At 41.6% G+C, this 27,586-nt stretch overlaps 1 long non-coding RNA gene across 2 annotated transcripts in view; it reads left to right on the top strand.

Annotated features, from left to right (window-relative positions):
- Positions 1-27,586, top strand: part of LOC134732071 (uncharacterized) — a 259,878-nt gene that overhangs the window by 92,554 nt on the left and 139,738 nt on the right. For both annotated transcript variants that reach the window (XR_010114997.1, XR_010114998.1), the window contains exon 2: positions 14,993-15,090. This is a non-coding gene — a long non-coding RNA (uncharacterized lncRNA). The remainder of the gene's footprint in view (positions 1-14,992; positions 15,091-27,586) is intronic.

Below are 27,586 nucleotides of genomic sequence, written 5' to 3'. Positions count from 1 at the left end.
TATTATATTCAATTACCTTGCTAAATTGTCTAATTTATTCTAATAATTTATAGAGTCTTTGCAGTTTCTATGTGAATAATCACATTCATTGCAAATAATTCATTTTGTTGCCATATTTTAATCATTCTAACTTGGTTTAATTCATCTCATATTATTGCATTGGCTGGGGTATCCAGTACAATTTTGAATGGAAGAAGTGAGAATGAGCACCCTTCTTTTGTTCCCTCCTTTAAAGGGAATACTTCTAAATTTCACCTGCAATTATGATTTCTGTTACAGGTTTTAGGTAGATACGTTTATCAAGTTAACTATTTTTTTCTCCTATTCCTTGTTTGCTAAGTGTTCTCTGTTTTTTAAAACAAATTACAAATGAATGTTGAATTCTATCCAATGCCTTTTCTTCATCCATTGACAAGATCATATAGTTTTTTCCTTTGATCTGAAAATGTGACAATTTACATTAAAGGATTTTTAAAGGTCAAGCTAATCTTACTTTCCTGGTATAAGCCAAATTGGCCATGATGGATTTTATTATATGATATAGTTTATGATATGACATATGAGTGATATATTTCATGAACATATAGCTAGGTTTTGCTTTCCTATATTTAGGAATTTTGCACATATATTTATTTGCAAGATTATCCTGTAACTTTCCTTTTTCATTTTCTGTCTGGTTTTGGTATCGGAATTATGTTAGATTAACAGGTACATTTCCTCTCAGGAATTCTTCGGAAGTGCTTGTATAAAATTGGAATTATCTGTTTCTTGAAAATTTGCTGTAAGTTTTTTACAATTCTAACTAGATCTTTTTCTTTCCTTTGAGGAAATATTTTAAATTACTGACACATTTTTTTCGTTTTAGAACTATTCTTGTTTTCCATTTCTTTCTGAGCCAGTTTTGTAAAATATGTAATTTTCCATATATAATTTTCCATGTAGTCTAAACTGTCAAATTTATTGTCATAAAGTTTTTCGTAGTATTTCATTATCTTTTAAAATCTCTCTTTTAGGTATTTTTAGACATATTCCCCATTTGTGCTTTTTCTCTCTTTTTACTATATCAATCTCACCAGAGACCTGCATCTATTATTATTTTTTCTTGAAGAACCAACATTTGGTTTTTTAAAAAATAATTTCTCTTTCATATATATATATATATATATATATATATATATGTGTATTTTTTTTTTTTTTTTTTTTTGAGACGGAGTTTTTGCTCTTGTCGCCCAGACTGGAGTGCAATGGCATGATCTTGGCTCGCCACAACCTCCACCTCCCGGGTTCAAGCAATTCTCCTGACTCAGGCTCCCGAGTAGCTAGGATTACAGGTGTGCGCCACCATGCCTGGCCAATGTTTTGTATTTTTAGTAGAGACAGGGTTTCACCAGGTGGGCCAGGTTGGTCTCGAACTCCTGATCTCAGGTGATCCACCTGCCTTGGCCTCCCAAAGTGCTGGGATTACAGGCATGAGCCGCTGCACCTGTCCTATTAATTTATATTCTTTTTACTATTACTATTGCCTTCCTTCTTTCTTTGAGCTTACTTTGTTATATTTATAACTTCCTAACCTGGATACTTAGTTCACTAATTTTTAGCCTTTATTTTTAATGTAAAAATGTAAGAATATACATTTTTTGAAGTACTTCCCTAGGTGCATCCCATAAACTTTAATTTATAGCATTTTCATTATTTTCAATTGTAAGTATTTGTACATTTTTATTATGATTTTTCTTGGATTCATGTTATACAGAAGCATGTTCTTTTTAAAATTGAGAAGCACATTCTCTAAGGTCAACATTTTTTGTTTTCTTTTTGTTATTGACTCCATTATGTTGTGATCAGAGATCATAATCTATATGACATTGATTCTTTGAAAGTTGTTGAAACACTTTACTGCCTGAAATGTGGTCAATTTTTGTAACTGTTTCATATGTAATTGAGAAGAATGTGTGTTCTCTAATTGTTGGGTACTGGGTTCTGTATATATCTATTAAATCAAATTTTTAAATTGTGTTGTTCAAAGACTTAGTTACTGCAAGGTATGTGTTGAAATCTTTCATTTTGAACACCTGGATCCTGTTATGGCTGAAACATCTATCTTTGGATTTCATTTTTTTCATTTGAGCCAATGAATTTTTGTTTTTTTGCTTGAGTGGGCTTGGATTGGGTTTTGTTCCACAAAACTAAATGTCTGTCAGTGGACAGTTGGGTTGCTTCCACCTTTTGGCTGTTGTGAATAATGCTATGAAAATAGGTATACAAGTCTCTTTTTGAGACCCTGCTTTCAACTCTCTTTTTAATGTTTTGAAGAACTGCCATACTGTTTTCTGTAACAGCTACAGTATTTTACATTCTCACTAATGGTGCACAAGGGTTCCAGTTTCTCCCTATCATCACTAATATTTGTTATTTTCAATTTCTTTTGACTATAGCCATCCTCATGGGTGTGAGGTGATATCTCATGTGGTCAACAAGTTTTTATCATGCTTCTGGCACTGTGCTAAGTGGATTACAGCACAGCAAACACACTTACAGAACTTGAAGCGGTGTGGGTATAAAATATACACACATACTGAATTACAGTTTTGCAAATTGCTCTAAGGGAGAACTTCTCCAAGGGAGAAGTTACAGGGAATGGGGTGGAGGGCGTGACTTACTCCTAGAGGAGGAGCATCTCTTAAAGAGAGACATGGTAGGCCGGGCTTGGTTGCTCACGCCTGTAATCTCAGCACTTTGGGAGGCTGAGGCGGGTGGATCATCTGAGGCTGGAAGTTCGAGACCAGCCTGGCCAACACGGAGAAACACCATCTCTACTAAAAATACAAAATTAGCCATGCATGGTGGTGCATGCCTATAATCCCAGCTACTCAGGAAGGCTGAGGCAGGAGAATCGCTTGAACCTAGGAGGCGGAGGTTGCAGTGAGCTGAGATCACAGCACTGCACTCTAGCCTGGGCAACAAGAGCGAAACTCCGTCTCAAAAAAACAAGAGAGAGAGAGAGACATGGTAGCTCGCTCCCATGCATCCTTCTGGGATGGAGAACTTTTCATGCTCTTCCCTTAACAGGCTTCTGAGGAGGTGACCTTTTAGCGGCTAAGTTTTCAGAGGCCCACAGGTCCTTTCTTAGCACACAGTAGCCTTCGGGACTGGGGCTTGCCAAACATCTTCAGAAGTCCCCAAAGAGCTCTTACTCTGGCAAACAGTTTGCCATCAATAAACAGGGCAGTGCTTCCTGCCCAGATGCCTGTTAAACTTGCCTCTCCGCCACAGTGAGTCACTCTTAGCAAAGATTGCCTTGTTGGGCAGGATGGTCTGGTGACCCAAGGCCACTTGGTTTTCTGTGATCCTTTTTGCCAATTTGTGATCAGAAGTTAGATGGTCACTGGGGCGAGGGGAAGTGGTGGTAAATGGAGTCACCAGAGGTGGCAGGATGGTTGCTATGTTTGGGTGCATTTTCCATTAATTCTGTCTAAACAGGTTTTTAAAAACACATGTATCTATCTATCTATGTCTATATAGATATATAGCTATAGATATAGATATAGATATATTTATTTATTTTTATTTTTTTTGAGATGGAGTCTCACTCTGTCTCCAAGGCTGGAGTGCAGTGGCGCGATCTCAGCTCACTGGAACCTCCACCTCCTGGGTTCAAGCTATTCTCCTGCCTCAGCCTCCCGAGTAGCTGGAATTACAGGTACACACCACCATGCCTGGCTAATTTTTGTATTTTTAGTAGAGACTGGGTTTCACCATGTTGGCCAGACTGGTCTCCAACTCTGGACCTCAGGTGATCTGCCTGCCTCAGCCTCCCAAAGTGCAGGGGTTACAGGTGTGATCCACCGTGCCCAGCCACTAAATAGTTTTTAAAACATATGTAGAGAGAGTGGCAAGATTGGACCCAATGATCCTTTCTTGCTTGGCATTTGGGGAGCTTGAGAGGAGGTGCCTAGGGCAGTCATTTTGACATTTTCTTTGAAGAGACAGGATGACACTATCCAGTTATGCTAAATTCTTGGAAAATTAGTGCAATACCCCTCTCTTCTTTCTCACTCCAGAAAGTCCAGAAGAAAGCCAAATTATAGGCTGGGTGCAGTAGCTCATGCCTGTAATCTCAGTGCTTTGGAAGTCTGAGGTGGGAGGATTGCTTGAGGTCAGGAGTTCAAGACCAGCCTGGGCAACATAGACCTCATCTCTACAAAAAATTTAAACAAATCAGCTGGGTATGGTGGCATCTGCCAGTAGCCCCAGCTACTTATGAGGCTGAGGTGGGAGGATCGCTTGAGCCCAGGAGTTCAAGGTTACAATGAGCTCTGATTGTGCCATTGCACTCCAGCCTGAGTGACAGAGCTCTAAAAAAAATCCAAATTATAAGTGTAATATCATTATAGCAAAGCATAGTTGGCATAGCACCTGGCACTTAGACTTGTGCTGAAGACCATAAGCTATTTTTATTTTATTATTATTATTATTATTATTATTATTATTATTGTTATTATTTTTGAGATAGAGTCTTGCTCTGTCACCCAGGCTAGAGTGCAGTGGTGCGATCTCGGCTCACTGCACTCTCTGCCTCTCTGGTTCAAGTGATTCTCTGCCTCAGCCTCCCAAGTAGCTGGGATTACAGGTACCCGTCACCACGCCCAGCTAATTTTTGTATTTTTAGTAGAGACGGGGTTTCGCCATGTTGGTCTCGAACTCCTGACCTTAGGTGATTCACCCACCTCAGCCTCCTAAAGTGCTGGGATTACAGGTGTGAATCACTGCGCCCAGCCTATTTTCAATTAATTATTATTATGTATATTTTAGGCCTAACTTTCAACCAGGAGTAGCCAAACCACACCCCGTGGTGCAAATCCATCCTGCCACCTGGTTTTGTATGACCTGAGAGCTAAGAATAATTTTTGCATTTTTAAGTAGCTAAAAAAGAGAATAATAGTCTCTGACATGTGAAAATTGTATGAAATTCAAATTTCAGTATCCTTAAATAAAGCTTAATTGGAACACAGCATTGCCTATTTGTTTATGCATTGTCTGTGACTGCTTTCACACCACCATGGCCGAGTTGAGTAGTTGCAGCGGAGACCATATGACCCACAAAGTCTCAAATATTTATTTTCTGTTCCTTTACAGAAAAAGTTTGCCAAAACTCTTACTAGACTGTCACATCCATTGGAATCCACAAGTACATACCTGTTGAATATTTGTTTTATCTGTGAGGTTCAAGACCATGTCCATCTTGCTCACCATTATCTTTTTCTTTCTTTATTTCTTTCTTTTTTTTAGATGGAGTTTCGCTCTTTTGCCCATGCTGGAGTGCAGTGGGCGATCTTGGCTCACTGCAACCTCTGCCTTCCGGTTTCAAGCAATTCTTCTGCCTCAGCCTTCCCAGTAGCTGGGATTTCAGGCGTCCACCACCATGCCCGGCTAATTTTTGTATTTTTAATAGAGATGGGGTTTCACCATGTTGGCCAGGCTGGTCTTAAACTCCTGACCTTGTGATCCACCTGCCTTGGCCTCCCAAAGTGCTGGGATTACAGGCATGAGTCACTGCGCCCGGCTCACCATTGTCTTTCTATTTCTGAATACATAATTAATCTCAGTCATTTCTGTGGAGTTCATTGTAACCCAGATGTCTTGGGATTTTCCAGCTTTCATGGGTCATCTTCCATTACAGTTGTTATATAATTGTTTGAGCTCTGTTTTGCATTGATCCAAAAAAATTGCAGTTTTGTACCATGCAGTCCTCCCCAGGCATTTCTGGGGGTCCTTGAGGAATGCTTCCATTCCATTCCCATATCTGTTTTAAGAGTATTCCTCTGGAGCCTCCTCCTAAGTTCTCTGCTGGACATCTTTCATTGCCCTAATTAGCCCCACTTCTTTTACTGGAGACCTGGAGGTGAGAGCAGAAAAACGTCATAGGAAAATCTGGACCCTAAATCCCAGACTTCATATATTTTAGAGCTCATGCATTGTGCTCATGATCACCCCAACTGGTGAACCTTTTTCTCCTGCCATGATGTCGTGGGCTCATCCTGTTTCCCTTGTCGGTGTCTTTGACTATCTCTCCTCCAAATCCCAACTTCCACTTGGTTCCAGAGAGAGAGAAGGAGAAGCCTTTCCTCTCTGTCACACAAAGTATTCTTTAGAGAGATGCATTTCTTCCCTCCATGACCTTTTCAGAAGAGGAGATTGCGGCCAGATGCGGTGGCTCACACCTGTAATCCCAGCACTTTGGGAGGCTGAGGTAGGCCGATCACTTGAGGTCAGGAGTTCAAGACCAGCCTAGCCAGCATGGCGAAACCCCATCTCTAGTAAAAATACAAAAATTAAGCCAGGCATGATGGTGAGCACCTATAATCCTAGCTACTCAGGAGGCTGAGACACGAGAATCACTTGAGCTGGGAGGTGGAGGTTGCAGTGAGCTGAGATTGAGCCACTGTACTTCAGCCTGGGTGACAGAGCGAGACTCCAAATCAAAAAAAAAAAAAAAAAAAAAAAAAGAGGAGATTCTTTCCCCTTCGCTTAACTGAAATGCCTCCAGGAGTCCAAGAGCGTTCTCCCAAAACAGAACGGAAATTTTCCTTCCTCTTCTCTTCAGACCCACTGTGATGAACTCAACCTCTGTCTGACGAGTAGCTGAAAAAGGTGCTGGTGGCTTTAAAATACCTGTTTGTCTCCCACTTTGAGCCTATAAGATAGTAGAAAATATCAGAGTTCAGTTTCACAGTACAAATGAATAAATGAATGAACCTCCTCTATCTACATATATATATATGTATATGGTAAATACAATGCTCTGTATAATTTTATATAGCACATATATGTAGTATATGAATATATGTACTTTTCTCTATATAGTATATCATACAGTAAAATACTATAGGGTCAGGCATGGTGGCTCATGCCTGCAATCCCAGTGCTTTGGGAGGACAAGGCGGGAGGATCACTTGAGGCCTGAAGTTCAAGACCAGCCTGGGCAACATAGGGAGACCCTGTCTCTACAAAACATTTTAAAAAGTTAGCCAGGTGTAGGGGTGCACACCTGTGGTCCTGGTTGCTTGGGAGACTGAGGCAAGAGGATTGCTTGAGCCCAGGAGCTGGAGGCTGCAGTGAGCTATGATTGTGCCACTGTACTCCAGCCTGAATGACAGAGCGAGACTCTGTCTCAAAAAATAAATAAATAAATAAAATAATATATTAAATTACCTAAAAACATTGATACTTTATTATTAGTGGCTCATGTCTTTCTTCATAGGGATCCAGACCCAGCCTTGGTTAATCTCTGGTTAAGAAATGCTGGGCCTAACAGCCAGGTGCTGATGCCTGAAATTATGAGATGAATTTCTGATTGGGCTTCTTGGCTTCACTCATACTTTTCCATGCCCACAGCCTGGTATCCTCCTCCAATGTTAGCCAGCTCTAGTGTTTAAAAATGATCTCCACAGTCCCCAGGACTGGGGGCAAGGGAGGTGAGAAGAGAGGATGGGACAAGTGTGGGCATTGATCGATGACCTCCTCTTCCTGGAAGAGTCTTCCAAGTATCTGCCCTACCGGTAGCGGGTTATTCTAGGCTCCTAAGTCTGTGGGGGTGCGATGGTGTTAATAACATCCTGTGCTGAGTGGGCACAGGTGGAGGAAGTGGATACCCAGGAAGCTGGAGGAAGGGAAGGGAGGCAGTGAGTGGGTTCACAGGCTGAGAAAAGTACTTTGATGTGCTAGTGGGGTCTGGTGTTAGAATCTGGCTTTGAGGTTCTTTTGGGGGTAACAGCTGTGATCAAAGAACCAGTGCCATTGTGATGGTGGTGAGAATAATGCCTGTTTATGTCTCTTTTTTTTGCTACTTTTTTATGATAAAAGTCATAGATTCCTTTTTTACATTTAAAAAATATACGTAAGAGAATAAAAATGGATCCCATCACTAAAAGATTTCATCAAAAAATATCCATGGAGCTTCACCTGTGGCTAGATTCCAGGTTCTGGGAATAGAGAGAGAACAAAACAGACACCCTCCCTCCTTCCTGGAATTTATGAACAGATGAACAAATGAATAAGATATTTTCAGATAGTGATAAAGGCAAGGAAGAAAATAAAAGAGAACATACAAGTATCTTGGTGGGAGGTTAGTTTAGCAAGAGGTGATCCTTGTTCACATTTGCGTGTGTGGTGTTCAGGGTCTTTTTTACCTTTAGTGTCTGTCCTCTTTGCATTCTGATCTAATTATGCATCACCTATCTAAAATGGGATCATGATGTACACTCTGTGTTGTAACTTTATTTTTTTCATTTACTTGGAAACATCTTTCTGTTTCATTCATTGGCATCATTATTTTTGCAGATGCAGAGCAATTCATCACATAGGCTATACCATACTTACATAACCAGTCCTTTATGATTGCACATAGGTTGCTTCCATTGTGTTGAAAAGATGATGTGTCTGGAAACTGTCCCTTTCCTTACATTGCCACTACCACCTCCCTGGCTCAAGCTTCGGAGGTGGCAGTCCCTTGCTTGGACCATTGAAGTAGCCTCTTAACTAGTCCTCTGGCTTCATTTTATACTCCTCTGCCAAGATTTTATATTTCTGGTCATGCCACTCTTCGGCTTCCAAACTATCATTGGCTCCCTACTGCCTACACAATGAAACCTAAACATCTTGGATTTATGATGGTTGGTTGTGCACTCGTAAAACTGAATGGCTTGAATAAGCATGTGAAAAGATGCTAAATACCCTTAGTCATTACAAAAAATGCAAATCGAAACCACAATGAGATACTACTTCACCTTTATTAGAATGGCTGTTAAAAATAACAATAACAACAATGGAATATAACAAGTGTTGGCAAGGATGCAGAGAAATTGAAACCCTTGTACATTGCTGGTGGGAATGTAAAATGCTGCAGCCGCTACAGAAGACAATACGATAGTTCCTCAAAAAGCTAAACAGAATTACTATACAACCCAGCAATTTCACTTCTAGATAGATGACCGAAAATAAGGAAAACAAGGACTTGAACAGATACTTGCTCATCAGTGTTCACTGCAGCATTAGTCACAATAGCCAAAAGGTGGAAACAAACCAAATGTCCATCCACCAATGAAATGATAAAGGGAATGCGGAATATTCATATGATGGGATATTATTTAGGTGTACAAAGGAATGAAGATACAGTACATCCCTCAACATGGATGAAACTTGAAGGCATTATGCTAAGTGATATAAGCCAAACACAAAATGATCAATGTTGTATAATTCCACTTACATGAAATATATAGATTAGGTAAATTTAAGGAGATAGAAAGTAGATTAGAGATTACCATGTTCCTGGGAATGGGGAGTTATTGCTTAATGGGTACAGAGTTTCTGCGAGGGTGATGGAAGAGTTTTGGAAGATGGAAGAGTTTCAAGATAGTGATGATAGTGGTACAGCAATGTGAATGTAATTAATGCCATTGAATTGTCAACTTAAAAATGATTAAAATGGCAAATTTTATGTTATGTATATTTTGGTACAATTAAAAAAAAACCTGGATGATATGTCCATCCCTGCCTCCATGCCTTTGCTCACATGGCTTTGTTCTTGCTGGGGAACACTTTTCTTACATTTTTGCCTATTGAAATCTCATTCTGTTTTCAAGGCTGATCTCAAATAGGACCTCCTTCCTTGATGACTTTTCTGACTTACTGTCTCCCTATGTGTTCTCAAACCAATGTGATCTTCCATTTGTTTGAGCTCTCAGACTATGCTCCATGCCCCTTTGGGGCTCGCTCTTTGCCTTCAACCCTTACTGGGCTGTAAGTTCTTTGAGTAGAGGGACCTTGCCTTATTCATCTTTGCATTATTCATCCAACAAATATTTACTGAGGCCATACTATGTGGTAGCCTGGAATATAATGCCAGTACACTGTAAAAAGTCAATTAATGCTCAATTGAGTTGGCATGCCATATGTGGTCTGGACCTCAAGTTTTCGGAGGATTTTGAGAGTGTGTAACCTTAAGGAGGAGTCAGTTTCCTCCCTACTTAATAGTCTTGTTGGCTCTCATTCTTGGAAGTGGTGGACTATGATAGGTAGTTTTTTCTTTCTTCTGGGAACATATTATTCTTCTTTTTGGGAAATCATTTTCTTTCTTCTTCCCTGACTCCAACCCATGTGATTTGAGTGAAATTCTATGTTTTCACATGATCTTGCTCTCTTGGTTACTGTTGATTGGTTCAAGGTGAACACCTGACCCAAGCTGGACCAATCAGAGCTTTGCCCTAGGTTTTTTGAAACCAGAACAGAGAGGAGAGCCTGGGGAGTTGAGAAGTCACATTGCCACCTGTGTTAGAAGCTGGCATGCAGCCAAATAGGATGTGGCTGATGCACAGAGAGAAGAGGAGCAGAGAGAAAAAACCCCTGGTGCCAGTTGCATCAAAGATCCATCTGTATCTTTGTCCCTTTCAGAGCTTGATGTTTCAACACTTCATTGTATTCCTCAAGGCAACAAATTCCCGTTTAGTCTAAGTTAGAGTTTAGACTCTCACTTGCAACCAAATTGCTGCACCTCTCTGGGCCTCAGTTTCCTCATTATAAAGTATTGATAATGACCCCTTCCTCATATTTTAAAAATTTGATGCATATGAAATGCTTATGATGGTTCCTGGCACATAATACACACCCAATAAATGTTAACAATGATTACTATTTGAATTAGCATTCATAGTGCCTGGAGACGATGTGAATGAGAATGTAAGTCTATCAAATAAGGATAGAGATGGCTCTGATTTTCCTTTAAGCTCTGTCCAAGAGAGAAGGGCCATTTTTTTTTCATGATTTTAGTACCTCTTTGCTTTATGTCCTTGTAAGGCCCAGACATGCCGCCTTCATTGATGACAAGGAGTTCTCACCACCGTTAGCCAGTTCTCATTAAGGTGTCTCCACTCTGGGGGCCTGAGACACAGATGGGCTTGTTCCATACTCTGAAAGGCGCCTCGCCTCACTACATTCCCCTTTGGCTCCAGCTGATAGACACTCAGTACACAGTTCCAAGACTTAATTGCATTCTGCTTGTATGTTGCCAAACACTAAAACCTTGTTGTTGGAGTTAAGTGTTTTGGGAAATTGTCTGTAATATTTCACCAACCGAGACTTCAAAAAGTTGGAATTGCTGAATGAGCTGCCAGATCCGAACTTGATCTCCAATTGGCCCACCTGTGCTCACTGGAGAGGACATGTTGAAACCTTCCCTGTGAGCTCTGTGAATTCATTTAAGAAATATTCTGTCCCTGCAGTGGAATTTAGTGGCACATAGTAGACTCTCAATTGTGGATTTTAAATATATTATGCATTTTAAAGATACTAAAATATAATAACTTCAAATACTTAAATCATGGTTACACTGTGTCAGACACTCTTTCAAGTATCTACATATACTAATGCAGTGGTTCACGAACTCTCCTGCACATTAGAATCACATGGGTAATTTAAAATAGTCCTGATGCTCAGGCCACACCCTACACCAATGAAATCAGACTCTCTTAAATTGAGAGTTTTAAACACTCCCCAGGTGACTCACATATGTAGTCAACTGTGAGAATCAGGGAATGAACCCATTTAATCTTCATAACACCTTATAAAGCAGGTGCTGCTACTACTCATGTTGCATAAGAGAGGAAACTCAGGCACAACAGACAGGTTAAGTAAGTGACTTGCCCAAGGTCACACAGCTGACAGATGTCAGAGCCATGTGTTGAACCAGGCTGTATGGTCCCAGAGTTCATGCCTTTAATCACCAAAACCTATAACCAGAAGCCTGCATATTCTTTTTATTTGAAAAATTTATCTTGAAAGTATTTGTTTACACACACACACACACACACACACATCCTGCAGATGTGTTTACGTTATACAGATTAATTGTATAATGAAAATCTGTGGCCCCATCAACCAAAGAACTAGAGCATTGCCAATAAGGCATACACCTGATGCTCTTTCCCAGTCCAGGGCCCCAGGTCCCCTCCACAGAGGTCATCGTTATCCTGAGTTTGAGAGTGTATCACTGCTTTGCATATAGAAAGTCATATTTGTATGTATACCTACACAGCATGTGTTTTACTCTTGCTTATTCTTGTTTTATAAAAATGAGATCATGCTATTATATGTAGTCTTCTGGTTTTAATTTTTTTCCTACTATTTCCCAAATTTTATTTTTTTTTTAATTATTATTTTAGATTCAGGGGTACATGTGCAGGTCTGTTGTACATTAATAGGTAAACTTGTGTCTCGGGGGTTTGTGGTACAGGTTATTTCATCACCCAGGTATTAAGTACCCAATAGCTATTTTTTCTGCTCCTCTCCCTCCTCCCACCCTCCACCCTCAGGTAGGCTCCAGTGTCTGTGGTTCTTTTCTTTGTGTCTACGAGTTCTTGTCATTCAGCTCCCACTTATCAGTGAGAACTTGCAGTATTTGGTTTTCTGTTCCTATGTTAGTTTGCCAAGGGTAATGAGCCTCCAGCTCCATCTATGTTCCTGCAAAACATGATCTCATTCTTTTTTATGATGGCATAGTATGCCGTGGTGTATATGTACCACATTTTCTTTATCCAATCTGTCATTGAGAAGCCTGCATATTCTCTTATTCTTATTCTCTGTACGCATCCCACTATCTTGTTCAAACTCCCATGCTCTCATGATGTCTCCTGGACATTTTGAAGTCTCCTCATTGGTCTTCTTTCTTGAGTCTCAGGCTCTCTAACTCAGCTCTGTCCAATGGAATTATAATGGGAACCACATATGTAATTTTAAATTTTCCACTGGCTACATTAAAAAAGTAAAAAGAAGCAGGATAAATTAATTTTAATACCATCTTTTATTTAACCCAATATATTCCAAATATCCTTTTGACACATAATCAATATTAAACAATATTAACGAGATAGTCTACATTCCTTTTTTCATACTCAATGTTCAAAGTCCCGTGTGTATTTTATACTTATAGTTGTTGAAAAATCACAAAAAATCTATGCATTTAGATAAAGAGACTTTATTTTTTTAAAAAGGGTTACAGTCTACAAGGTGGCCATCCCACAGGCTGGGAACCGTACTTCTGGCCAAAGTCATTAGCAGGCATTTTGAAGGAGGAGGGGTTGGTTTTTTTTTTTTTTTTGAGATGGAGTCTCGCTTTGCTGCCCAGGCTGAAGTGTAGTGGCGCGATCTCAGCTCACTGCAAGCTTTGCCTCCCGGGTTCATGCCATTCTCCTGCCTCAGCCTCCCTAATAGCTGGGACTACAGGTGCCCGCCACCACGCCTGGCTAATTTTTGTATTTTTAGTAGAGACGGGGTTTCGCCTTGTTGGCCAGGATGGCCTTGATCTCCTGACCTCGTGATCCACCCACCTTGGCCTCCCAAAGTGCTGGGATTACAGGTGTGAGCCACTGGGCCCGGCCAGGAGGAGGAGGGGTTGGACAGGAATTTTAGCTCACTGGGGTGGCCAAGTATACATATTCAACAGGTTACGAGAGGAGTTATAAATATTTATGAAGGCAGTTATGACACGTGTATTGAACAAATATGCATGTGACATGTGACATATCACCCTACCTTGGGGTGGGGCTTGATATTTAAATGTATTATAATTAGATCCGATATGTCAAAAGGTCTTTTTAGGACAAAGGCATTCATGTGCACAGCCTCTGTAAACTGGCCGGAATCAGTCCATGGTTGGTGGTCTTTTTTATTAGGAGAAAGTTATTGAAATCAGTCTCTTGCCTAATCAAAGCTGTAGTTATGGCTGGTGGAAAGGGAACAGTGCGGGGGAGGATCAGTTAGTCAGTGTCTGGTGGTTGGTTTGTTGCAGTTGCTTTAACACTGCTTATCTCAAGGCCAGTGCTTGTTTAGCTGCTAGAGAAAAAGAAAAACCTTGTGGCAGTTAGAATATAGTTTATTCTTTAAGTGAAGGAGTGTGTGATTTAACCCTTTCCTGGCATGGCCTTAGGCCCTGTTTATAACTTAGTATCTTATTGCTACAGAGTTCATTTTGTCGGTCTTGTGATCTCTATTTTAACACTAACACTGGTCAGTTGTGTGTAAACTACACAAAAGAGGGGGTATAACGAGGTGTGTCGGACCTCCGGTTCTTATCACGGCCGTGAACTCAGTTTTTAAGGTTTTTCTGGGGGTCTCTTTGGCCAAGAGGGGGTCTGTTCTGTCAGTGGGGCAGGGGGCTTAAGATTTTATTTTTATTTTACATAGCACATCTCAATTTGGGCTGGCCATGTGTTCAGTGCTCAATAGCCACACGTGTCTAATGACCGCCATATTGGATGGTGCAGCTCTAACCCATTCCCCACACTGCAGACAGAGCAAACTTTCTAAAATGTAAATATCACCAGTTTTCTCAACAGTTTAGAACATATCCTTGGCTTCCTATTACTCTCAAGACAAATTCCTCAAGGTTCTTTGTGATTTATTTCCAACCTACCCTTTTAGGCTATTTTTCCGTAACTTCACGTAGGGACCTTCCAGCCCTATCAAACTTCATTTTTCTCCCCAAATACATAATTGTTTTTCAGGTCACTGTGACTTTGCACAGGCGGTTTTCTCCACCTGAAAGATCATTCCTATTCTCTTGTTCTTTCCACTTCTTCACCTACAACACTCCTCTTCCCCTCAAATGCCTTCTCATTTGTTTAAAAAGTCTTCAAGGCTTCATCTGGGATGGATTAGTCCAACTGTCCTGTGCATTCATATGGAACCTTGAATGCAGCTTTTATCATATTTGTTGGTAGCTGCCTATGTGCTCACATCTCTCACAAGGCCAAGTGCTTCACCAGAGCAAGGATCATGGCTTGTCTCCCTTTCTGCTCCCAGTACCTTTCTCTCTCAGTGCCTGTCAAATATTCGACACATAATATTAGACCCCATTCCCTCCATTAATTTGTATTACTTGCCTAGTCTTGGTTGAAATGTTGATTTGGGACCCTCATAATCTAGCTCTCTGATTTTACAGATGGGGAAACTGAAGCCCTAGAGGAAAAGAAGACTAAATGTATTACCATCTGACCCACTTCCTGGCTAGCCTGTTCACCTATCTGCTGTTCTTCACTGGTGAGTTTTCTGCAAATGTAAAATGGCATTAAATTGCAGAAGAGAGGAGGAGGCCAGTTGGCCTGCTTTATGCAATCAGTGGCTCATGAAATCATAAAGTGTAAATAAAATGTTTGTAAATGAGACTGCATTTCAGATGCCCTAGAGTTGCTAGACCTGTAATGCAATCCTCTTACAAGTTCTGGTATAATGAGAAAAGGGTGTTAAATTTATTGTCTTCGTAAATTTGTATCCCTTTCCTCCCCTGTTGGAACTGCTTGACAAGTGAGATCCAGCTGCTGTTTTAGCAAACTTGGATGGCGATGTTTCTGTGTCACCCCAAGTAAAAATGGTTTGGGGTGGATGATCTGTTTCTTTGATCGCTTGAAGCCTCAGCTCTCTTTTTTATCATGGGGTCGGGGTGGGGAGAAAGGGAGAGAGAGATATTTAGAATGTGCTCAAAACAGCCAGTTTGTGGGGTGAACTAAAGAACATTGCAGAGCATTATTTCATGCTCCTTGATTTAGGCACTTGGCCATTTGACTCCCATTAAACTGGAAATTGCATGTTTAAAAAAACATGTAAATGTTTTTAACATGTATGTAAAGTTGTTTTTATGCACAAGTTAGGTGCACTGTTTCTCTTGGCAAACTCACTTTTGTTGGGAGAGAAGCTACAGAACCAAGGAGGAGATAGAGGAAGGGTTAATTAGGATATCAGTTGCCTGGGGTCATTTAATGCAAGGGAAGATAACTAATCTTTCAGTATCTGAGAGCATCACCGGGGTACAGAGAGAGGAATGCCATCAAGGTACCCTTGATGCTCTAGAATTAATATTAGGAGATTTAAAGAAGAGGCATTAGAAGCTTATCAGAAGTAACACTGGGGATGAGAAGACAAGAATGCCACTATTATCCCTTTCATATTGCGGAATGCCCAGCTTCTCCTGGGTTTCTTGGCTTGCCTGACACCAGACACATGGTCTCTTTCTCAGTATAGACTGAATGAGGGTGCCAGGGTCAATCCACACCCAAACTACTTGTAAAACTTCAAATAGACTTTTGCTAAGATAGCTATAAATATAAGTTCTAATATTTTTTTCTGCTCCCTAATGGATCATCTTGTGCAACCCTTCCACTTTGAAGACCATTGAGCTAGGAAATTTACTTACCCAGCACCTCTTTTCACAGTGCTAGAGACATGAGGATTGGCTCTGATAACAGTCCCCACCTTGCATTTGTTTCATGCTCTTTTAAATCCAAATTGGCACTTTCACACCTGCTGTAAAACGGAGTGATAAAACATCTGTGTTCTTAGTCGTTCCCTTTTCTGTTAATTGATGTTGTGAATTTAACTCAGGATTTCGTCTTAGCATTACCTGCATGATACATCCCATAGCAGTGCCTTTCTCTATGACCTCACTCGCCCTCTTAGAGGAAGAGGTGTCTAGAATTTGACTATGCTTATATACAGATCTCTTTTCTTTCTCCTGCTGCATTAATTGGGAATCAGTTTGTTGCAAGTGAAGGAAGTCAAATTAAATCTGGCTTCCACAGAAAGAGAAGCTGTTAGCCACCTAACCAGAAGTTCAAAGATCTGGCTAGAGAGCCAGGGGCCCGAATGATGTGACCAATATTTGATCTCTCTTTTGCTGCATTTCTTGGCTTTGTTTTCCTCCCTTTGTTGGCAATTTCTCTCTGTGTGTTGGTTCCCAGAAGCAGTAGGCTTGTTTTATCCTTAGTGTCAACAGTTCCAGAAGAAAGAGGGCTTCTTGTTCTCTCTTCCAGTTCCAACAGAAGTCCGGGAATTGAGCTTTATTGGATACTTTGGGTGTCCATCCTGAGCCATTTGCTATGATTAGGGAAATGTCATGCTTGCATTATCCAGGTCTTGGTCACATGCCCACACCTGGCACTGGATTGAAGCACTGCTCAATCCACAATGAATGAGAGTCAGGAGGAAGGGGTTGCTGCCTAAAGAAGAGGGAGTGGGTAGACACAAGCTACACATGTGTTCCACCTTTGAGTGAGGACTTTCCTTGACAGAGGCTCAACCACAGGGTACGATACAGTCCTTTGCCTGAATTACAGCTTTCATTTTGCTATGCAATTGTGATGCCAACTATCTGGAGGCAGGTCAAAACTTTCAGATTAAGGGTACACAAGAATGTCTTCAATTAAGACACCATTCATAGTGGTCCCAGGCCACCTATACTTCTGACCAGCTGGCTACAATTTGAGGGTTCCCACTAGCCCATCTGGTCCATTAATTCGCTATCATATATATCATACTTTGTTGAGTTCTTATCTGTTTATAAGACAGAACAACCCACAGAATTCAACAAAATATGATATGGATGATTACAATTTTATTATAAAGGATATAAATCAAAATGATCCAAATTAAGAGTAACACAGAGTGAAGTGTGGGAGAGTCCAAGATGTGGCATTTCCATGTCTTCAGGATATTGATGTATGATTATCGAATAGGGAAACTCACTGGAATGTCAGATGTTCAGAGTTTTTATTAGGGCTTCATCATGTAGACATGCTTGGTTGAATCAATGGCCATGTGATTGAACCCCATCTCCAGCCCTCCTCCTGTCCCCAGAGCACAGGAGGATGAAAGGATATAACGTGGTTCAAAACCCCAACCCTCTAATCACATTGTTGGTCTTTCTGGCATGACCAGCTTCCAGCCAAAAACTATCTAGGGACCCACTGTGGATCGCCTCATTAGCATAAACTCAGGGGTGATCTGTGGGGCCCACCATGAATAACAAAGAAACTCTTCTCACTCGGGAACTTCTAAGGGTTTAGAGGCTCCCTCCCAGAAACTGGAGATAAAGACCAAACCAATTCCTTATGATACGCCACTCCTCTATGCTGAATCCCAACTTCTTCCCAGGCCTGGAAACTAACACTGTCCAATATTCACTGTCTCCTCTGCTGACACCACTTCTGGACCCAACACCAACTCTGGCCGAGGCTTTCAGCCTCTTCCTTAGCCCATCAGAGGTCTCCTTTGGGGTCTCCTCCTGAACCCTACTGTCCCCTATTCTAAGCCCTTCTTTCTTTTCCTCCCAAAGCTAGTGACTTTGGAAGAGTCCACCTCTCTGTGTCTCAGTTTCTTCATTGGTAAATGTAGGATGTGCATTGGTTTCAACTCAGCTGTTACTTCTTCCAGGAAGCCTTCTCTAGAGGACACTTTTGTTTTTTTGTGAGTAGCATCTGAGTCCTTTTCCTTTTCTTGGGAAACTTTCACTCTATGAGATTAATATTTCTCCTATTATGAAAGTCAAAAAATCCAGATACTTGCTTTCTCAGCTTTTTTTGTCAACTAGGATATGATCATATGACTTAGGCTTTGCAATCGGATTTTTATGTTTTCAGAGGCTCACAGTTAAATTAGCCAGAATCAGATTCTATTGCTTGCATATAAAGACATTGGCTGATGTACCTTTTTTGACTTGCCAGACTCGGGTGGTGGCTTTCTGTGTGCTCCATCTTTCTCTGCCATTGTTGTCATAGCAAAGGTGTATTGAGTCTTTACTCTAAGCTGGATGCTTTACACAGCCTATCTCACTGAATTTTTTTTTATTTTTATTTTTTTTGAGATGGAGTCTCACTCTGTCATCTAGGCGGGAGTGCAGTGGTGCGATCTTGGCTCACTACAACCTCTGCCTCCTGGGTTCAAGCGATTCTTCTGCCTCAGCCTCCAGAGTAGCTGGGATAATAGGTGCCTGCCACCACTCCTGGCTAATTTTTATATTTTTAGTAGAGAAGGGTTTCTCCATGTTGGCCAGGCTGGTGGTCTTGAACTCCTGACCTCAAGTGATCTGCCCACCTTGGCCTCCCGTAGTGTTGGGATTACAGGCGTGAGCCACCAAGCCTGGCCCAGGCTATCTCATTGACTCTTTAGTGGTGTTCTCATTTTACAGATGAGATATATAGAAGTGAAGATACCTCTTAAGGTCATACAGCCAATGGGAACACAACTAGGATCTGAACTTTCTCAGGCTGACACCTGAACATTCTGTTTTAACCATCACACTATAACACCACTATTTAACCTTTGGAGGACACAGGCTCTCTTTATACCTCTGGCATCTCTCAAATAGCCTGGAGCATTGTAGGTACTCAATGATATGCAAGCTCAGGTAGATGACAAGGTCTCACCTGGCTCAAACAGTCTATGAGTTTCCTACCTCCACCCGTCAAACTGTAGCCCTTCTTCTTTCAGCCCCCTTCTCCCACTTGTTACCTCCAGGACTTACCATCTAATCAATATAAACTATTCTTCACCTCCTTCACACCCCTGTTCCCGTGAACACCTTAAAATGAATGTTGAAAATCTTCCCCAGTCACCAGTTTTTCATTTTCACCCGTGTTCCTAGATTATTTTGACTTTGGGGATGAAGATGTCTCTGCCTCGTGAAGGGCTTTGTACTGTGTCATATGTTCTCTGCCTTACCCCCAGCTCCTTGGTGACCCCTGAGTTTCACATCTTTGGGAAGGTTTTAGCAGAGTTAATGTTGCCATTTGCAAGACACACTGCAGCCTTTTTGTGGAGTCCCAAGTATAACAAATCTGGGTTCTCTTTGGCATGATGACATCTTGCTTGAAAGAGTCAAAGGCTTTCTCTGAGATTTGCAGACTAGGGAGTTATCATTCAAACAGCTATCAAAAGAGCAGATGTTAGTTAAGGGCGAGGCGTGAGAATGATATTATTATTGGTTTATGCAACTGAGTATTTTCAGCTTTGAGCAGCAGAAAATCCAGACTCAACTGCTTTGGGCAATGAAGGTTGTATCAACTCACTTCAAAATGTTCCAACCAAGGTGATTCTCTTGAGTCTACCCCTTGTTGGCAGCAAGGTGCCTGCACAATTTAGTGAAGACATGATAACTTCCGGGAAAGGACTGTTTTCCTCTGTGCTCTGTGTGTTTTTTTTTTTTTTTTTTTGAGATGGAGTCTTGTTCTGTCACCCAGGCTGAAGTGCAATGGCATGATCTCGGCTCACTGCAACCTCCGCCTCCCAGGTTCAAGTGATTCTCCTGCCTCAGCCTCCCGAGTATCTGAGACTACAGGCTCCCAGCACCATGCCCAGCTAATTTTTGTATTTTTAGTAGAGATGGGGTTTCACCAGGTTGGCCAGGCTGGTCTTGAACTCCTGACCTCAGGTGATCCACCTGCCTTGGCTCCCAAAGTGCTGGGATTAAGTGATTGCGTGAGCCACCATGCCTGGCCTCCTCTGTGTTTGTTTTTAAGAAGAAACAAACCTTTCTCAGGAGCCTCCTCTTGCAAACCTGGGGTCACATGACCACCTATAAATCAACCCTAGCTTGGGGAATGGAATTGCCAATATAGATTTAGACCAATCAAGATTTATCCTGATTCACATGGGAAGGAGTGGACACTTGAACAAAATCAGGACTCCTAGCAAAAGAAGAATGGGAAATGGCTGTTGAATAGCATCCGTGGTGATAGATATAATCCCAATAGGCAAGTGGGAGAGACTTTTCATCAGAACATTAGAAGTTAATTGGGACAAAGGATGGGGGTATTTCTGGCTTAAGGCATGTGATGGAAGGGACTAGCTCTGTGATGTTTAATAGAAAACCTGCCCCAAGCTCTGAAAGTAGACTTTTTATTTTTAAAAGTCTAAGGTCAAAGGAATGATTCAGCTCTGTTCTCGCCAACCTGTTGGGTCATTGAGGGAACTGTTTGTGCTGGCCTTGCCTTAGGACACTGAGCTGTGAGCTTATTTCTTATACTATCAGGCTCCACCTTTGCCAGGATGGGCAGTCTCACATCTAAGCCAGCCTCCTGGACATCTCTATTTCCTAGAAGGCAGTGGGGATCTGGGGAATCCTGATGAGTCTAACCCTGATGATGGCTTCTTTTAGTTTCTCTCAGTCATCCATCCATCCATCCATCCACCCATCCATCCATCCATCCACTCAAGTATTCATCCATTTATCCACTCAACTTTTCATCCATCCATGCATCCATCCATCCATGCATCCGTCCATCCATGCATCCGTGCATCCATCCATCCATGCATCCATCCATCCATCCATCCATCCATCCATCCATCCATCCATCCACTTAACCATTTTTCCATCCGTCCATCCATGCATCCATCCATCCATCCATCCATCCATCCATCCATCCATCCATCCATTCAGCTGATGCCAGAAATGTTATGAGATGTTCTGGGAATACAATAACAAATAAAGCAGATGTAGTCCTTGCCCTCATGAAGGATAAATCTAGTTGGGAAGACAGATAATAAGTAAACAAACAAACAAAAAAATTCAGAGCTGTTTTGAGACTAGGCCAGAAAGGAATTTGTCCCCTCTCCACTTTTCACTAGTGTGGTTCCTTTGCCCCAGAGTAGTGTGTTGGAGAAAGCTACAGAGTTAAATAGCCAGGCCCAAATCTCAAATTACTTGGTGTGTCATGTCTTCAAAATGTGGGTGAGATTTGCTTTGCACATCTCAGAGGATTGCTTTGAAGATCACATGGTGCTAATGGATGTGAACGCCCTCCAAAAATGTAAATGGTTTCTAAATTTTATTATCACTAAAGCTCGAGCTCTGATTCCCCCCCAAAAGATGACCAATTTGAACCCCAAGACAAGATCCTTTCAGTAGAGAGGCAGTGTAATGTGGTTAAAACAATATTGCAAAATTTCAAGACGACCACGATTTGAACTCTTGATTAATTGCTTGAAGGCATGTGACTTGGACAAGCCACTTCACCGCCTTTAGCTTCAATTTTCTGTCATCTGTAAATGTGAATAAGCATAATAATGCTAGCTTCACAGGATAATTACAAGGAATCAACCAGCAAATGCATATGAATTACATAGTGGTTAGCATAAGGCACTTAGAAAAGTTTCATATTTATTAAATTCTTACTCTACATTATCTTTATCTGACTTCCCCTGGCTACCTCCAGATCCCAAAACAGGGAAGGACACTCAACCTCAGCCATGCAGGTGAAGCTCAGGGACTGAAATGAGCAGTATTGGGTAAAGAGGAAGTGATGCAGGCGTTGTTTTAACATTAGCTTGCACTTTTATTTTGATATCGTTCTTTACAATTGGTCATAGCTTTTGGTCCAGGTCCCCCCTTACCTGAGAACCTTTAAATGAAATGCTGAGGCAGGGTGGTGACAACAGTCTGGATATTGGTTTTAATGCACCGGTGTGAACCTTCAGCCTCTTTCCTCCTTCATATAAAGTAGGAAGATAGGAAGTGAAATGACCACCTTCATAGCAAATTAATGCAGAAGTTTGTATACTAAGCTCGCTATGTCTGTTAAAAAGAAAAAAGTTACCTACCCCAATTATGTAGCTTTGGGCAGGTTTCTCAGCTGTCTACACACCAGTTTCCTCCACAATAAAGTGGGGGTCAGAGTGATATCTACCTCATAGAGCTGTTGTGAGGATAAACTATAATTGAATGCAAAGTACTTAGAACAATGCATGGTATACGGTAAGCACACAATGAATGCTTCATTTTAGTTAATTAATTAAAAATGTTTTGCTTATACATGCAAATAATATCCCTGGAAAGTAATACAAGTTACTGGGTATAGTGTGAGTGCCTCTGTAAACTGGAATGGGGGTCTGAGAGTTGGAGGGGGAGGAATACTCACTACTTAGTGGATATCCTTTTGCACTGCAGGATTTTTATCCTGTGCATACATTCCTTTTCCACAAAAATAACAAAAACTATTCTGAGTAGTGCCAACCCCCCCGTTCATCTGCATATTTACCATATTACATTCACCAGCCCTCCCTGTCTCTGTTTTTTGGGGAAGACTAGAACATTCCTCTTCACTCTTAAATTTATCCTCAAGCGGGGTCAGCAAATGATGACTGATGGCCCCAATCTGGTCGATGGTCTCTTTTTGTGTGACCTCTAATTTACAGTTAAAAGTTTAAAGGTGTAAAAAAACAGTTTTTACACCTTTAAAGGACTATATAAATAAAAAGAACATGCAACAGATATTTAATATCCAGTCCTTTACAGAAAAAAGCTTCTCTAGCGCACATGTAGTTTAAAAAGCTCTCATGTTAACCACTTAGATGGCTTGGTCAGAGCTGTGGGACAGTGACTCCTGGGGACCCAACACCTAGTAGGTGCTCAATTAAGATTATGATGGAGAGGCTAACAAGCAAAAGAATTTCTTCCTGTGGCTCTTCTTAGAACATGGAAGCTGGCAGGGGATGTGTTGCCTCGTCCTGGTCCCCAATCTATTTTAGTAGTAAAAGGTCTTTCTTTGAGTAAACACTCTTTGTCTAAGCAGAAGAGGTCTTGTTGCTGCTGTTTAATACTTGTCTTCTTTTTTTGGCAGGAAAGTGACATTCTGCTGGAGGGCAGGGTGGGAGAGTAATGCTAATAATGGCCACTAGATGGAGCTACAGCTCTGAGAAACAGGCTCAGAAACTGCCAAGCGGGAGGGCTGAGTGAGTCTTCCAATTTCAGATTGCCCCTGATTGGGACAGACAGACTTCAATTTAGACTTGGCTCTGCCACTTACCTGCTATGTGACTATTGGACAATCTTAAGTCTCGATATCCTTCTTCGCAAAATGGGGATTATAATAATGCCCACCTCAGAGGGATGCTGTGAGCATCGAATAAGATAATACTGGAGAAGGCACTCTGGAAACAATGGAATACAGTACAAATGTAGCTAATACAATTCATGAAAGCCTCCTCATTAGATGAGCTCAATTCCAAAAGCGCAATAACTCTCGTGACCTCCTTGTTTCATAGCAGAGGGGGCTGGAGGTCGGAGGGCAGGAATGGGGAGGGGGTTCGTAGTCAGCTGGACATGCGTACAAAACACTTCTCAGAGCCTCTATTTCATCATCTGCAAAACAGGAAGGATACAAGAGCCCTTCTTTGCAGGCTTGTGAAGATGGAATGAGATCATATATGCCAAGCATTTTGCACGAGGTCTGAAACTAAGCAGCCCTTCAGTAAATGTTATTTAAAATTTTTTTTTTTTTTCCTTTGAGCCAGAGTCTCACGCTGTCACCCAGGCTGGAGTGCAATGCCATGATTTCGGCTCACTGTAACCTCCACCTCCCGGGTTCAAGCGATTCTCCTGCCTCAGCCTCCTGAGTACCTGAGATTACAGGCATGCACTACCACACCTGGCTAATTTTTGTATTTTTAATAGAGACTGGGTTTCACCATGTTGGTCAGGCTGGTCTTGAACTCCTGACATTAGGTGATCTGCCCACCTCGGCCTCCCAAAATGCTGGGATCACAAGCTTGAGCCACTGCGTCCAGTCAGTAAATGTTATTTTGTGAGTAGGCTTCTTTATGCTTTTTGTTATTCTGTCCTCAAGACTCTCTCTCTCCTCTCCTCTTCTTGCCTCTCTTCTGATTTCTTCCTGTGACCATCTTGACCTATGGGATGTTGCTGCTATGTTTCTGTCTCCGGTGCAGCCTCCTTTCCTGAGTTATGCATCCCCCCACCTGACTGTCCCCTCAGGCATCTCCAACTCAATATGCTTAAAACATAACTCCTCACCTTCTCATTATGAATTTCTTTTCTTCCTGTTCTACTGGTACATTTAAGGCATCACCTTCCACTCGTGATTCCTGATATTCCTGCCCTCCCACCCCTTACTTATAATCTGTCACACCAAGTTCTGTTGATTCTTCTGTTTAAATATCTTTCCAATGAGTGTCTTCACCCCGTCTCCACCACCATTGTTCTCCCCACAATCATCGCCACAGCCTCATCTTAGCTCCTTGTTCCTTGTGAGTGCCATTTTTCTCCCTTGAAAGCAAGTGCAATTATTCCCTTCCTCAAAATCGTTCCATGGATTCCTATTTCCAGGCAGATAAAGCCCAAACTTCCTAACACGGCTTATAAGGCATCTGAAAGATCTGGCTTCTACTTCCCTCCCCAACCCCCCTCCTCCCTTTCTCTGTCCTGCACTCCCAATTTGAAATATGGCCCAGCTGGACTTACGTTTAGGTCCTCAAATGACAAATTAAGCTTCTTTTTTGCCTCTCGGCCTTTACACATGCTGTTCCTTTTGCCTGGAACATTCTTTCTTCCCTCCTTATCTGCCCACCCATCTCTCTCTGGCTAATTCTAGCTCAACTTACAGGTATCAATCACCTCTTCTCAAAGCCTTTCCTGACATCTCAGGTATGAGTTAGTGCTCCCCTCCCTCGTGTCCACTGGGATCTTTTTGTGCTTGCTTTAATTTGGCACCATTGCACTGATTATCTTGTGTAATTAAATGTCAGCTGTGATGGTCACCTGACATTTGAGATATAATTTGGCTGGGTTCCTGTCCCATGTCTAGTGAGAAGCCAAATGTCCATTTAAGATTTCTACAAACGTAGAGATCTCATGTAATAACTTTGACTTCCTGTTCCTACTATACTCTTTTATTTTTGAGACAGGATCTCGCTCTGTTGCTCAGGCTGGGGTACAGTGGCATGATCACGGCTCACTGCAGTCTTGACCTCCTGGGCTCAAGGGATGTTCCTGCCTCAGCCTTCTGAGTAGCTGGGACTACAGGTGGTACCACCAGCTAATTTTTTTTTTTTTTTTGAGATGGAGTCTCGTTTTGTCGCCCAGGCCGGAGTACAGTGGTGCAATCTTGGCTCACTGCAACCTCCGCCTCCAGGTTCAAGCGATTCTCCTGCCTCAGCCTCCTGAGTAGCTGGGACTACAGGGGCGTGCCACCATGCCTGGCTAATTATTTATATTTTTAGTAGAGACAGGGTTTCACCGTATAGGCCAGGCTGGTCTCAAACTCCACCAGCTAACTTTAAGAACAATTATATTCTGTAGAAATGGGGTCTCACTATGTTGCCCAGGCTGGTGTTGAATTCCTGGCCTCAAAGGATTCTCTCACTTTGGCCTCCCAAAACACTGGCATTACAGGCCTGAGCCACCTTGCCAGGCCCTGAACTCTTTATTGCGTTAAGGGTCTGAGTACCTCAAGGCCTTTTTTTTTTTGCCGCCAGCAACCCAGATATAGAACACAGCACCTTTTCTTTATTTCTTCAAAGCATTGCTCACAGAAGACAGTTGGGTATGTAACCGAAACTACTAAAGGTCCAGAGGGATGAAGAGGGTTGGTTTGCATTGTAGTTCTTAGGGATCCACCAGCCAGCCCTGCCCTGTTTTTTCCCCCCAGTTGATTTTCTCCTGAAGTCCCTTCTCACTCTCCTGTTACTCAGCTCCCTTTTCTTCCTCTACCTCCTTTGTCCTTTTTCTTCTCCTTTATTAGCTGCTCCCTCTTTCTTTTCTGCTCCTCCCTCACTCAAATTCCTATTTAATACACAGACCTGTAGGGTATCTTAATTTCATAGTTTCTCTGTAGAGTGTATCTTACATTTGCACCCCAAATAGCTTTTCAAGGTTTACTGTTAAACATAGGGTATCTCTGTGGAGGGACATGGGATGTTACATAATGCCTCTGCCTCCCTGTCGCATTTTATTGACTTCTCTGTTTTTATGTGAACTCCATGATCTCATCTTGGACCATGTGTCAAAAAAGAAGAAATTTAAAAAAATGACAAACTCCCAGAGAACAGAGACCTTGTCTGCCTTGTTCATTGCTGTATCCTTAACACCTAGAACTTGGTTGGTGTATACTGGGCTCTCAATAAATATTCATTAAATGAATAAATGACTGAATAGGTGAATGTATGAGTGTGAGATTGCTTAGACTAAAGAATAATTCGAATTTAACTCTCCTCCCCACTTTTAGATTGCCAGACGGAGAGATTCAAGCCTAGTCTACATAAATGCTCTGTTAATCCAGGCACAAGAGCAAATCAAGTCCAGTTGTCCAATTGTTAATTCAGCGTGGCCATCACTAAGGGAGTTAAAATGCCTACAGTTCTTATAACTTAGTGAGAATGTAGGTGAGCATAAGACCGATATGAGAGAAGAGGTTATGAGTCTACACACATTTTGAGATGACAGGAAGATAAGCTTCCTTCTATAACTAAGACCAACAGAAAATATACGAGGATTCAAGGCTAAAATTTTTTTGCATACCATTGCCTTGTTGGGGAATGTGCCATCTGTCCATCCATCCATCCATCCATCCATCATTCATCCATCCAACCATCCATCCATCCATCCATCCATCCATCCACCATCCATTCATCCATCCATCCATCCATCCATCCATCCATCCATCCATCCATCCAACCAGGCAACCATCCAACCATGCAACTATACAAACCATCCATCCATCCATCCATACATACATACATACATACATCTGCCCACCCACCCATCCACCCATCTGCCCATCCATCACCCACCCACCCACCCACCCAATCATCCATCCAAAGCAATATATATAATATTGAGAAATATGCTGTAGCTTAATCAGTGTGAAATTAAGTTAGTATCAGTGCCTACTTAACTAAGTTATCATGAGATTGAAATAATATTATCTAGGTAAAGCACTCAGCACTGGATCTATTGCATAACAGAAGCTCAATA

This window comes from Symphalangus syndactylus, chromosome 13 (genome assembly GCF_028878055.3).
Source record: "Symphalangus syndactylus isolate Jambi chromosome 13, NHGRI_mSymSyn1-v2.1_pri, whole genome shotgun sequence".
NCBI classification, from domain to species: domain Eukaryota; kingdom Metazoa; phylum Chordata; class Mammalia; order Primates; family Hylobatidae; genus Symphalangus; species Symphalangus syndactylus.
Note: the sequence above shows the minus strand (reverse complement) of the source record. Positions and strands in the feature narration are given on the sequence as shown.